This window comes from Strix uralensis, chromosome 26 (genome assembly GCF_047716275.1).
Source record: "Strix uralensis isolate ZFMK-TIS-50842 chromosome 26, bStrUra1, whole genome shotgun sequence".
Lineage (NCBI taxonomy): Eukaryota > Metazoa > Chordata > Aves > Strigiformes > Strigidae > Strix > Strix uralensis.
Window position 1 is genome coordinate 7,280,185 of NC_133997.1, and position 13,613 is coordinate 7,293,797.

The 13,613-nt window shown below is 46.5% G+C and overlaps 1 long non-coding RNA gene across 1 annotated transcript in view; it reads left to right on the forward strand.

The window, feature by feature from the left end:
- LOC141935072 (uncharacterized) overlaps positions 1–13,331 on the forward strand; it is a 92,754-nt gene extending 79,423 nt beyond the window's left edge. The window contains exon 3 of the long non-coding RNA XR_012626463.1: positions 13,236–13,331. This is a non-coding gene — a long non-coding RNA (uncharacterized LOC141935072). The remainder of the gene's footprint in view (positions 1–13,235) is intronic.
- Positions 13,332–13,613: the final 282 nt, after the last annotated feature.

Consider the following 13,613-nt stretch of genomic DNA (forward strand, 5'->3'; position numbering starts at 1 on the left):
TCCTCCCAAAAGACCAGGTTTTAGCAACTTTGGCTCTTGCCATTCCTGTCACGGGCGTGAGCAGTGACCAGCTATTTCTCAGCAGTGTAATCTCACAGCCAGAGCGCTGGGCTCATGGCTGGGCCCTTCCCTGGGCGGCGGCTTCACCCCCCTCCTCTGTCCCACGGTGTCCCCCCAGCCCCTTCTCAGCTGAGGTAAATCCAGGTACAGATAAAGATATAGATGATGTGGATATGGACACACACATGGACATGGATATGCGTGATAAGGATGTAGATATAGATTTTATGGATATGGATGATATGGATATAGATATACGTAAATATATAGATTGTATGGATATAGATTATATGGGTATGGATATAGATATAGATTATATGGATGTGGATGTGAATGATATGGATGTAGCTACAGATGCAGATACAGATGATGTGGATAGGGATGATACGGATATAGAAGATAAGAATATAGATATCAGTATTGACATAGATTATATGGATATGGATACAAATATGGCTATTGATACAGGTGTTACGGATATGAATATGAAAGTGGATATTGAAATGGACATACATATAGATGATACAGATATAACGATAGATATAGATATAGATATAGATATAGATATAGATATAGATATAGATATAGATATAGATATAGATACAGATAGGTATAGGTGTAGGTATAGGTATAGGTATAGGTATAGGTATAGGTCTAGGTCTAGATCTAGACCTAGACCTAGATATAAATATAGATGATATAGATATAGATATAGATCCAGACATGATGCTATGAGAAAAACAAGTTATTCTGGGGCATTAGCACAAAGTTTGGGCCACTCAGCCCCTGCTCAGTGCTACGTGGGGAGAAAAACATCACCCACAAGCTGAGAGGTGAAGGGGAGGGCAGAGAAGTTGAGCCATCCCCCTTGAAGCTCCTGCAAAAGCCCCTGCTGGGACAAAAAGCATTTGTTACATTAATCGGCGCTGGAGATAGCACCAAACAAATGAAAGTTATTAAAGGAAGGGAGATGAATGGAGCTCAAGGCGTCCGTTTGTTTTGCCAGCGCCAAATTCGTTTCCAGAAAAAGCCCTTATCAATTCCCAGGGAATAGTTTGCCCTGTCAGTGCCGAGCGGGTGTTAATGTTCTTTACGGCTCCGTTAGAGCTGGTGCAGTGACACCAATCTAAATAAGGGAGGAAAGAAGGCTTAATCAGCCTGTCACTGACCAGTTATTAACATTTTAGAACAAGGGCATTAAAGGAGAAAATTCTGAGAGGTCAATTTGTACTTCAAGTGAGAAGCCAAAAAGATAAGGAGGAAAAACTAGGAGGAGAAGAGGGACATCCGCCAGCCAGCAGGCACGGTGATGGCCATGAGACCGGGGCGGATCCACCTGCCCTCGGGGTACCCAAAATATGCAAAGGACCTGAGATGGTGATAGATGGGCACAGGACCCCACAGAAAGGCATTTCCCCCTAGTGACGGTCTCCAGCTGAAGTCAAGATTTCCACCCATGTCCTTGGCAGTCCAAGATTTCCACCCATGTCCCCTCCTCCCTGCACTCACTTGCAGTCTCTGCACCCCAGAGGTGGCTGCAATTCAGCAAGGCCGCGCGCGATTGCTCTGCAAAGCCCTGTGGGATGAAAGCTGTGTGCTTAGATATGGTTTATCCCTTCCAACCCCTGATGATAATCCGGGATTAGTCCTTCTAGTGTATGATTACGTTTTGCCCACTCTCTTTGAAACGACACCGTGCTGGCCCTTGTCTCTGCAGCTTGTCCCACCAACCCTTAGGAAAATGGTTTGCCAGGCTCTGATTAAACCCTGCTTGCAGCAAAGTCCCGCCAGGATCCCAAATGACTTGACATCCGTGGCCCTCACAGTCTGCACCGAACCTCCTGTCTGCTCCTTGCCCCACGGCAGAGCTCCGCATCCTCCAGCCTCAAAACACCCATCACCTCTAATGTCCCCATAGGGACCACACAGGGACCAGGCACAGAAGTGCATATATTCATCTCCCATCATAAATAAACAGCTTTGCCTGCGATGGTGGCTTCTGGCTGTCACTCCCCCAGGCAGCTCAATCTATAGCGAAACATCAGCCAGGCTCCATTCGGGAGTCGGTATCAGCCGGGAAGCTGGCACCGCTGCTTCCCATTAGGTTTATTCGTTATATGTGTTGCTGGGCCATTAAAGGAGCTGTGTGATAGCTGTCTGGCTGTTTGCAGGAGCAGCGAAGCAGCGGGAGAGACAGCAGCCGTCCCTCAAATCATTTCTCCAGGGGGAATGAAAAGAGAGAGAAATAAAAAATTTTTAAAATAAAATAAAATCTGTAGCGAAGGAGTCAGGAGGGCCAACTCTTCCAGTGTTCCTTTTTTAAGAGAGCTGATTTGTTTTGTTTTGTTTTCAAGCTCATTATTCACAGGGAATCTGACTCTGAGGTGTCTGGTCTCTGGAAGGGCTTGGGATGCTCTTTAGGATGGCAGTGCCTCTGGTGGTTAATGCAGGTCCTGCCAAAATAAATACGTGAAGGGATTTTTCCGTGGAATTGAGTGCTTTGAGATGTAGCATTTGCATCATGGAGCTGCCTTCAGCTCCCGGTTCTGTTATATAGGCCAATTTCTTGCCTGAGACAGACCTTCATAGATGTGATTTGGAGGAGGCCAAAAGGCAAAAGGATGCGCCCAGGGGCAGGCTGTGAATCAGAAATGCTCACTATATTTTGGCCTCTGGGATAGCAGCTTGTCCTCCTCATTCATCCTGCTTTTCTGCCTCCCAGGTGGGGTACACACAGCTAGGACCCCCCTCAAGGCCTGCCATCAGGTTTTATTCTGTAGCTCATGCCATTCTGCCAGCAGATATCCCCCCCTTTCCCCCTCTCCCTTTACCCCAGATGCCCGGAAAAGAAGGGCAAAAAGCAGCAGCAAGTCCCAGGGTGGATCAAGGCACCTTTGCAGACCTGTCACCAACATCCAGGTGTCTGATCATCCTCAGCCAGCATCCATTACCCTGCGCAGACATAGTAATTATTGCCCAGCCCATAATAACTGACTCAGCACCACTAATAAATGAAAAAAGCCCTTACGTCCGGGGGTGTGCAAAGGAGAGCAGTTAATTGTGATGGATTTTTCTGCTGCAAAGGTGTCTGCAGCATCCAGTCCCTCTGGTCCAAGGCTTGTCATAACCCTGACATCCCCAGTCAGGGTTTGGGGACCAAATAAGGATGTTAAGTCCATAGCAGTTCATTGGAAGTGGGGGGGGAAGTAACTCTGAGTCTCCAGTCCTGGTCTTCGCTTCTCTGATGGCCCCTCTTGCAAGATTTGAATTCATGAAAGATGGTTTTAATACCCAGTGTGCTGCAGGGATATTTGTTTGGTGACAGCTTGCGTTAAAGTCAACCAGTCTGAATCTACCCAATAAATAAACGGATGCTGAAAGTTGGGCTCACCACGATGTGCTTGGGAGGGGAGTGGGGGAGATAGATGGATTTTATTATTGCCATTATGGCAATTATTATTATTATTATTATTATTTATTGGGCAAATGGAAGGAAAAGCAATTCTTTTTCCTGGTCCAAAGGCCCCATTGCCAGGGCTGGCTCACAATGACAGAGTGCCGTGAAGCAGTACAATAACGGCAAATTATAAATCATCGCCTTTTGTTTCGGATTGAACGCCGTGAGTTAAGGACTTATCCTCCATCGCCTTCCTATAAATGGGGTGACGTGTAGAAGGAAAATAGACCCCGGCACTGACCCCAAACCCAGCGGGGATGGTGTGGCCATGTGCTCCCATGATGTCCCAAGTGCCCCCCAACACGTGTGGGGCAGAGGAGCTGGGGTTGCCTGCGATCAGCCAACCCAAACAGTAACACAAAGTGTTGAAATTGGCTTCCCTTGCCTCATTAGAGCTGATTACATTAATTGACATGTTTGTTTGGGGTTGGATATATTTTGTTGTCCTTCTTTTTTTCAACTCTTTTATTTTTTGTAGCTAGAACAAGATGGTTGTTGCCAAACAGTTGTAAGAGCGGGTGCTTTCCAGGGAAGATCCCAGATCTACAGGGACTCCTCCTCCTGCAAAGCAGGGCCAGGAGTAGCAGAGCCTTTTATACCAAAGGCACCATGACCTTGTGCCTTTTCAGCACACTACTTCTTTTGCAAGGTGCCCTGAGCCTGTTTTAAAAGGATTAGCTGCCTCCTAGAGATTCAGTCATGACTTTCCACGAGAAAATTTTCTTGCACTCCCTGGTTTCCCCCAAGGAATCGCAGGTCTTGCTCTCTCCTCGCTGTTAGATTTGGTTAATCTCTGTAAAGCAGATATTTTGGGATGCTGGAAGCTAGGGAATTATGGGATATGGTACCCAGAGCAGCCCAGAAATGTTTCTCCCATCTCTTGGAAGCGGGGTCCTCTGGGATGGAACACCTTAGCCAATGCACAGCTGCCGAGTAGCTCACATTTTCAGGCACTGCAGCAGTGAGACACTGGTATTCACACACTTTAGTTCCTTAAAAGTATAATAAATGATCCCCTTGGATTAAACAGGGCCACGGCTGTGAAGTTCATTTGAAAGCTATCACCGTCGGGAGCGTCGAACTGCCCCCAGCCTGCCGGGGCGCATCGGGGAGAGCCACATTACCTCCTCAATCAGCATTAAATTCCCGATCAGCCTGGCTGATTTTTGAAGATCTCCCATCTAAAGGTCGAGCAAATCATCTGCTGTGGAAGCACAGAGAGGGAACAGCAGGGAAGCAGGCACCAGAGCAGCGGGAGCAAGGGATGTTGCTGCCGGCTGTGGACCATCCTGGGCTCTGTTTTGGGAGCCGGTTCCTGATGCTGGCTGAGCCCAGGGACCAAAAGGAGCAAACAAAACCCTGAGGCATCCTCAAACCCAACAAATCTGGAGTTTTCTCAAGAACACAAAACCTCTCTGAAAAGAAGGTGGTGCTGAGCAATAGGAACATTACATTGTTCGGAGCAAGAAGCCTTTGTTAAGTGGAATCTCTTTTCTGTACATCCTATATATGAAATTTTAGGGGAAATAGGGCTTATTTTGATCCAAGAGCCAAAATCTGAAACCATCCAGTAGAAAAGAAGCAGGAGAACACCCCCCTTCAGTCAGACTCATCCCGCCCTCTGCCTTCCTCCTCCTCCCCCCCTGGGAGCATCCTACTTCCAGCCCCACATCCCTGCAACGGGTACCCAAAAGACAACCAGACCCCAATAACCACGGCACACAGCAAACCAGGCACCAACCTGCCACCCTCTTCCCTCATCCCCTCGATCGCCATTAAAAAATCACAGAGATTCATTTCAACATGCCTGTTTCTACCAGGCAGATGTGTGATAACACGCCTGGCCCGTTAGCAGATTAGTTATATTGTGCTGTGAGGCACCCAGCGAAACCATCAACAAGGCACTTACAGAATTAGGACCCGGCGTTTAATCGCTTTGCTGGTGGCTGAGTGTTATTAAATTCCCCTGAGTTCAGCAACTTTGTAGCCCTGCTCGTTTTTTCTTTTTTTTTTCCCCTGCAAGGCTCAGAGCAAAGCTCAGAGCTATATTTGGGGTGGTCGAACCCAACATTTCTTCCTGTGCTTCATCCATACTCAATCCCTGTGCTCCGAAAGAAGGCCAAGACTGGGCAACTTCATTTAGAAACCAGAGAAAAGAAACAGAGAAAGAGCACAGACTAGAAGAATATTAATATTTAATCACAACAGGCCAGAGGTTGCCGAGGCAATCGCTGTTAAATGTTATTGAAACAAAGCATTCATATTCCCACCGTAGGCATAGTTTAGAAGAGATGCTTTTCTCCAGTCCACGCTCAGGATTGGTGCCTGATCTTCCTGTTAGGACTTTTCCCTGTGAAGGGGAGGGAAGGGATCAGCAGATAAAAGGGGAGGGTTCAAAGCTGCTTTTTGTAGGAGACCTTTCTCTCTGCCCCAGGGATGGATTTGAGGACATTTTGCTGGATTTCCAGCAAAAAGCAACAAATACGCTGGATAAAGAGCGACAGCCCCGTACACTGGGGCTCTGTTTGTTAGGGAATATACATGTGCATACCTGGTTGTCACAGTGGGTTAGTACATACAGAAGTGGAACATGCAGCCCTCTTGTTGCCCTTGTCCATCTCTTGATGAACCAAGAAAGGCTTTCTCCATCCAGCTGTCCTGCCAAATACTCCCTCCACCTTCTCTCTTCACTATCTTTCTATTCAATAGAAGATCATCTTAAAAAAAAAATAATTTCATGAACTGGTCCACGGCTCTGCTGGTGTTTCACTCCTCCACTGATTTTCGGTGGCAACCTGCCCACACGTCCTGAACCTTGGGCTTTAGAAAGCCCCAGGGAGATGTTTGGGAAGGAGCTTCAAGGGTCAGCATCGCATCTCAAAACCACGCTGCTTTAAATCCTGCAAGGGGTTAAACCTCGGGCAGAAGGTCCTCACCACCTGGTTTGACATGTCATTAACAGATTTGATATCTCACTTTCGTCAAAGCGGGATTTCTTCCCTGAGAATTAATTCTAATTTTTTGCCCGCACACAAATCATTAGCCCGGCTCTCCAAATGAAGTGCTAACGTTTCCTGTCACCTTCTGCTCCTCACTCCCTGCAATTCCTTAAAACTGCTGCAATCAAGACCATGAAAAGCTAATCAATTAAGCCCCAATGTATCAAGAGCTCATGAGCCACTGTGAAGAACCCAACACATCATTACTGAGCTTGTGAAATTTCTGCCTAAAGAGCAGATGTGTGGAAAGCAAAAGCATACTGTGGCCCAAGGTCCTTTTTCTTCACCACTACCTTCATCTCAGTTCTCCTGGCTGTGCCAAGTCATCTCTTACTTCTCAAGTGCTTCATCACTGGGAGAGGACACTTGTCATCTTCCTGTTGGCAAAGGGAGATATTAGGTGGAGGCTGGATCTTCCATTATAGATATGTTGAGGTGCTGGTTATGCCCCAGATGATTTCATCATCCCTACGTGTTTGGGGTTTTTTTCATTTGGAAAATCTCTCTGTAGAGGACTGAAAAGGATTTTCTTCCCCCTTTTTGACTGAAACCCCCACACCAAAAAAATCTCCCCTGAAGTCAAACCCTAGCATCTGCATCAAAACACAAAATACAGAGCTTGCCTGCCCTCAGATTTTAGAACAGAACAGTTGTCTCCATGGAAACCCACACTTTTTATTTTTTCCTTTTTTTTTTTTTTTTTTCAGTTCAGAAACCAGAACATCAAGGCATGGAGCAATCCAACGGGTGAGTTAAGAGTGTCCATTTTAGGTACCAGCATTGCAGGAGGGATGCATCTCATTTTTCTGGAGAAGAGCTGTTTGTACGGGATATGCCTCCATGCTTTTTCCAAGCAGAAGACCTCAGTTTGGTTAAAGAAAAAGCTTTATCCATAATGTATTGCATGTGGGCTCCCAGAACATGAATCATGGCTGGACAGTCCCATGTCAGCCTGGTGCATGCCTGAAATCCAGCTCTGTGCTTCCAGACTGACTCCATTCAGGCTTTTTGCTCTAATTGCCTTAAAGAGAGGCCAGCTTCACTCAGGGTGGACATCATGAACCTGGTGAAGGTTTCTTCCTGCCCTCAGAGCTGCTCTTAAGGCAAATCTGCCTGTGGACTTGGGCAGATCTGAAAACATCATGCCTACAGGAATGAAGACAAGATTCCACCTTCTCAAATATTTTTAGTTTCCAGATTTAAGTATCTTTCCACAGGGCAAAATACAAATTTCATATCCAAACCACCTCAAATGCTGAAGCAAGGTGCTGACAAATAAGTTGTGGGTGGTCCCACTCAGCACCCTCTGATACCAGACCCTTTCTCAAGGTCATTCATCTCATCCAGCATCTCATGTCTTCCTCAAACTGTTTGGCACTGGCCACCTCTTGGGAAAAGGCTACCAGATTTTCATCTGGTGATGAAAAGTAGGTTTTTTCAGTAGTACATATGCTCATGGTGATGCACTTCTTTGGGTAAAAATTGGAGTTATCTCTTCTGCACATCTTCCAAGTTGTTATTAAAGATGGCCCAGCACCTGGCGTCCTTTGAGGCTTTACCTGGTGCTCTCAGCCAGAAATTACTTTCCATAGCACATTCAGGATGCTTTGCCCAACCCTCAGGAACCTGCATTTCAGGGATCCTATCTCAGCCGCATAAACTTTAATATATGTACACACACGCATCTGGTTTCTAAAGCCCATGTTGTTTTGTAGGATAAAAGCTGCTCTATATTAATACCATTATCATTAGGTCTTGAATATTGCTGGACTTCCTAATTACGCCTGACAACATGCTGAATGACAGAAGTGAAGTTTAAGGTCAACCATGGAAAAAATTAGCAGCAGCTTCTGCCTCTTAAGGGGACAAATGGAAACCACAAAATGGGTCTAAAATTTTAGCCAGGCAGCCCAACCTCTCGGTGTTGTGCTTGGACCAGAGCTTCACAACTCTGCTCCGCCTTGCACAAAATGTTCTGGAGTGAGTCTCCTCATTTTTCTGATTTAAGAAGTTTGCCGTGGCCCTTTCCTGGCAAGTAATATTTACAGGTGAAAATGCAGAGTGATATTTAGAGGTAAGTGGTATTTATAAGTACATATGCAGGGAAATGTTTACAGGCAAGATACTCATGGGTAATTATAGATCAATACTTCAAAGCAGAGTAAATAGAGAGGTAAAGGACCTTTGCTGGTATGTTACAAATAAATATTTAGATATAACAGATGCACATAAGTACATGTAGGCTATATGGAAGAGATAAAGATTAGAATTTAGATGGAGCCCTTTTACAGGGAGGCGAGGCCGTACCATTAGCAGCACATCCATAACTCAGCAATGTAAGAGCATCTGAGCAACACTATCAGATCAGCCCCACGGTCCATCAAACCTGGTGTCAGGTTTCCAAAAGAAGCTCCTAGCAGAGATATAAGTTAAGAAGAGAAGGTCAGAGAAGTCTTTTTCTTCTGTTTAAGGAGCTCTGATGCCTCCCCATCCCACCACCCCTGCACAAAACCTGGGACCAGAGCTGCATTATGTCCTTCCAGCTCCCTCTGACTCGCCGCATCCAAATCTCCCTTGCCAATCGCGCAGCGGCTCATGTTTGACAAAGTTCAGCCAAGCAACGAGCAGCCTGGAAGGCTCTGAGATCCCATAGAAATCCCCATCCAATTTATCAAGTCAAAAATTCAGTCGGGTGGGAGCTAACTGGGATGAAGCTCTGATGAAGGCAAGAGATTACGGCGGAGCTGGTTACACAAATCACAGCTCTGACTCGGGGAGGGAACGGCAGGGTGAAGGGGAGTTTTTCCAGAGCTGGGCAAAGCTGGAGATAAGAGCCTGTTGTTGGTAAATAAAAATGCTGGAGAATCGCATGTCTGATCAGTGTCCGCTCCCATCAGGCTTGCAGAAGCTGGCAGCATTATTTCCAGGCTTTTCACTGAGAATACTAAGGGCATTTGGAAAGGCAAGAACAAAGCTACAACTTTATTTGAGAGCAAAACAAAAGCAAACAAATGCATACCCAGAAGACTGATCGTTGAAAGAGAGCGATAGACTATTCAGCCACCATCTGAAGCGGCTCTTGGACAGCTCATGACTGTTAAAAAGTTTCCTGAGGAGCAAAGGGTTTTTTTTGTTTGTTTGTTTGCAGGGAGAAAACAAAGTGAAAGGATTGCTGATGCCTTTAGTAGTAAATGAAGACAAATATCCCCCGGCCGCAAAGATTGCCGGAATGGGAAAAACACTAGTCGCATCATTTTGGAAAGTGTCTGAGAGACGCTCTCAGGGTCCTCAGGCTTATTTTCCAAAGATGAGCTCTTGCACCCCAGATCCCAGGGGGAGCCACACAAGCTGCAGCTCTCAGGAAGTTGGGTACTGTTCCCTCAGAGACATCCCTTCTTGCTCCGAAGATGTCAAGAGCCTCAGAGACCCCTGGTTTTGCATCCTCAATGTTTTGGAGAAAAAAATGCAGTTTCTCACTTAACTTCAGTCTGTCTCTGCCTTCAAACTATTTGTTCCCATTCTGCCCTTCTCTGAGGGCTTAAAGAGCCCTTTAGTATCTGGTATTTTCTCCCTGTGAAGCTACTTAGACATGGTAATCAAGTCACCTCTCTGTCTCCTTTTTAATAAATTAAGCAGATGGAGCACTTTAAAGCATTTTTTTGCCAGCCCTTGAATTATTTTTCATGCCTCTTTCTCAGCCCTGGCTTTCCATCGGCGGTGCTTTACTGGCAGAGCTCAACGAGGGCACAGCCACCACCTCTCCCCATGCCCATCCTGCTGGTGTCTGCTCCCCGGGTATCAGGGTCGGAAAGCTGTGATCAGCCTCAGTGAGGTTTTATAGTTTTAAACCTCTTGCCAGTCAGATACTTCAGACAATCCAGCTCATTAAATGAAAGAAAGACTTTAAATTTACTGCCTCCATCAATGTATAAAGCCCTCGGCTTCCCAACGGCCGCTGCCCAACCAGCAATATAACGTAATAGCCTTTTCCTTTTTTTTAAAAGCAAGAGATAATAATTAAAGATTGGATTATGAGCTACCCGACATCACAAAAAAGACACAACTTCATCGTATTACACAGCATCAAAATTAATTAGAAGCGCGTTAATCTCTAATCTAGGAAAATATTGCAGGATCTCTGGCCTCAATATAACATCCCCCATACGCTGACTGACAGCCTGCCCCTTTGAAAGTCTCCCTGCATCATCCCTGCAAAGAAACCTTTGCAAAACTCTGTGTAATCAATGTTGCTTTGATTAGTAAGAGCTTCCAGACGCTCTGGCAGACAGCTCCCACGATGCCTGCTGCGGATTGCCTTTGTGTGTGCAACTCGGCGCTTTGAGAGAGTTGTTTTAACAGCATGAGTGAGTCAGGTCCCACTCCTGGTCCGCTGGCAAATCATCACTTAAAACACCTAGGAGCATATACGAAGGGGCCTAAACTCACATTGCTTTTGGGATTGGGGATAGAGAGAGCTGAGCAGAGTGGAAATGCGGGCGGGAGAGCCCAGGCTGGACATTAGGTGGATGCAGCTGAGATTTTCCAATCAGTTGTTCCTTTCTGCTTTGCTTAATGAAGCCACAGCAGGGGTGAGGTGGCTTTGACACAGTGTTGATGACGCTACCCCTTCACCCCGTATCGGTCAGGATTTGGGGACTCTGTTGAAACTCCAGCTCTTGCGTTTATTTGATTTTTCAGACCCATCTTTTGGTCACCAGCTTTCCCTGTGAGCAGGGGTCTGATCCATGAGTGAGAGCTGCATCCCCCAAACCCCAGATGTGGGTGCATGTGCCTCCTCTCCAGGAGAGCTGAAGATGGATACACTGACTGGGAGATGCCTGAGGATCACAGTGCTACCTGTATTTAATTTTGACAGGCAGTTATCGGAGCAGCACAGACATCCTGAAACAAGGCTTGAAGTGTCATACAGAGCAGCAAATCAAGGACAGCAGCATCACCATAATTTTAGCAACACTCTCACTCAGTTTTAAAGAAACACCTTCATTTGAGCAGCCTGGAAAACTTTGCATTGGGCACAGGAGGGCTTGGGGTTGGGGGGATTTAGACCTCTGACAAGGAACCTGGACTCCAGTTGCTCTGAAAGAGGGTGTCCAGCTGCAATAGCAGTGCCCAAGACTCCCCACGCCTTCAGGCAATATCACCTCTCTCCATTTCAGGCTTCCAGCTTCACATACAAAGCTGAATTCCCTTTGGAATCACAATCTATAGGGTCCTGTAGGGTCACCTGAATTCGGGACCCACCAACCGGTACTTACATTTCTTGCAATAACCTGGAAGAAGCAAGGAAATGATGGTTGCTCAACATCTTTCATATAAGAAGGACAAGAAGCTTTGGGGTAATTGGCTTTTCTGACCCGATCCAAATATTTACATTATTCAAGTGAAAAAGGGTTTGAGAGAAAACCAAAGGAACCAGCCTGGGAAGGTACGGTCCCTGGGCGATGAGATGGGAGATGTTATTCAGCAAAGAGAAGTGCAAGGTAATGCGATGTGGGAAGACTGCTTAAACTATTCATGCACTGCAGTGGTTTCTGAATTAATTGTAGCCTGGCAGGAAAACACCCAGGCATCCTGCTGTATAACCTGATGGAAGGATCTGCTGTTAGCCAAGCAGCAATTAGGAGGGGAAACAAGTCATTAAGCTGCATTAAGACAGGGACGGAAGGTTTTAATGCTGTGTTATTGGTCAGCTGGGCAAATTTTGGGGGAGTTGACTCTTCCCCTGTTCATCTTTGGAACAACCTGCCCCAGGACACCCAGAGGACTGTGGTGAGATGGGATTGCCCATGGTCTGATGCAGACAGGCTCAGTGCCTGCCAAAAAAATGAGGATAAATCTGAGGTCCTTCAGGCTCATTGCTGCCATCGAGACAGATGAGGTTCCTCGGAGCCGGGCTCCAGCACGGCACATCAGCTCCTGTAACTTTATGGAGTCAATGAGACTCTCTCCACCTCCCTGAGCTGAGGACAGGTATGGGAGATTGAAAAGACTTAAATTTGTGTCTGCAATTTGGGTATCACATTTCTTAAACCACAGGGATCAATTTGTTATATCTCGGGGAGATCAGCACGAATGTACACACATAAATACATATGAGCACCTGAGCATGTATATGGTTCCCCCTCCCTGCTTTAAAATATCCTGTCAGCCTCCTCTTGATCCTAATTGCTGCTACACATTGAGTTTATACCACAGACATAAATATATATTTATAATCTCCAGGACATTCTGCTTGCCAGCTGATAAATTCAAAGATGCGTAGATCACCCTTTGGGTGTCACCTACTGTCACTTGACCTTTAAGAAAGAATAAACTGCAGCCATTTCTCCGCTTCATTTTGCACGTGCTGGTGTTACGCCTCTGTAGTATTTGAGCATGTGGTAGGTTTTGCCCACAGTTTATATCCTTCAGGGTGCCGGTGAGCGGGGTTTAGTGATGAGGTGCTGCTGGAAAAGCATTTTGAAGGGTGGGAGAAACATGCGGAGAACAATGTTACTTCTGCGCAGCATCCCTGTCAGCTCTCTCAAAGGGGGTTTGCAGGACTCGGGGTGAGAAAACTCCTCGATTCCCTCCAGCATCCCTTGGGGAATTTATCCACCCCATCCCATCCCATTCTGTTCCATCCTAGCCCATCCTACCCCATCCCATCTCATCCCACCCTAATTCACAGATTCCTTCCTTATTGTCCTGCTTTCTAGATCCCTGATGACCCTTTTACCCTGCAAATGCTGCCCTGGCTGCAGGGGACTCTGATTTTCAGGAGGAGAGCGGGCAGCAGCCGCTCATCCATCCCCCCTCATTTCCTTGGAGCAAAGCAGGTGAGGATGGAAAATCCGATGCATGAAACAACGCAGTGTTTGCTGCAGCAGAAGGACAGAAGCTGCAGGTCAGGGTCTCACCCAGCACAAATCAGCCCAGTTGGTAGCTGGATCCGTCCTCCCCTTCTCAGCTGTGTCTGGAGGAGATCAATAGCAGAGAAGCAGGAGGCCAGTTTACCAATACAGTCTGGATGCAAAAGCCAAAGGCGACCTAAATATTGACCATGATGCTCACAAAGCACTGAGAAACTGCAGCTT